The following is a 926-nucleotide window of genomic DNA, read 5'->3' on the forward strand; positions in this document are numbered from 1 at the left end:
AGAAGGATCGATGCGGCAGTCTGCTCACACCATTGTTCCAGCGCTTCAACATCAACCTCGGCTCCTACAAGGTTGTCTCTGAGATGGAGTACATCGATACTCCTTACCTGATCGCATGCCACATCTTGCGCGACGAGACCACCTACAAATTCCAGGATGAAGAAGGGAACCCTCTGTACTGCAAGCTCCCTATGCCAGGGTTCACAGACTTCTTATCCCTGGAGAACATTGTGTTCTCACTCTATGAAGAGCATCTCTGCGATGATCCGAAGGCGCTGGTTCAGCACGATGATGAAGACATGGATGATGTGGAGCATGTGACTCCACCGGCTGATGGTGAGTATGACTTGGAGGACTTCACCGATGTGACTGATGATCACGCCTACAGACGCTGGATGGTTGATTCCCAGAAGAAGAACAACAGCCTCGTGAAGAAGATACTCAAGGCGATCACAGGCGGCTTGATATACCATGAATTTCACCCGTTTTTAACCATGGTATATAAGAGTTTTCAATCATATTTACTTCGTTTTCAAAGTATTTTAGAGTATTTTCAGGCACAGGTACTTAATTGAAGAAAGCAATTCTTTTAAGGCATTTTGGAGTATTTTCACGAATGAAGAATCGACCGATAGGAATCATGCGAGGTCGGGCGATTAGAGTCACTTACTATCGATCGACAGTGATGGAAGAGTGTCGATCGATATTTAACCATTCGATGGACTACGACTTAGAAGATTTTCGTGTATCACAAAGTGTGCTATTTACACATTTAGTCACTGGCCGCCTGTTAGGCTTTATATACTAGGGTTTTGTATCAATTTAGAGGCAGACTTGCCTAGAGACCTATTGGAGAAGAGAAGCAATTTGGCTACCTTAGGAGAAGAGCTAGAGTTGGAGAGATAGATCTGAGACTGCAAAACAGA

This window comes from Raphanus sativus, unplaced genomic scaffold (genome assembly GCF_000801105.2).
Source record: "Raphanus sativus cultivar WK10039 unplaced genomic scaffold, ASM80110v3 Scaffold0086, whole genome shotgun sequence".
NCBI classification, from domain to species: domain Eukaryota; kingdom Viridiplantae; phylum Streptophyta; class Magnoliopsida; order Brassicales; family Brassicaceae; genus Raphanus; species Raphanus sativus.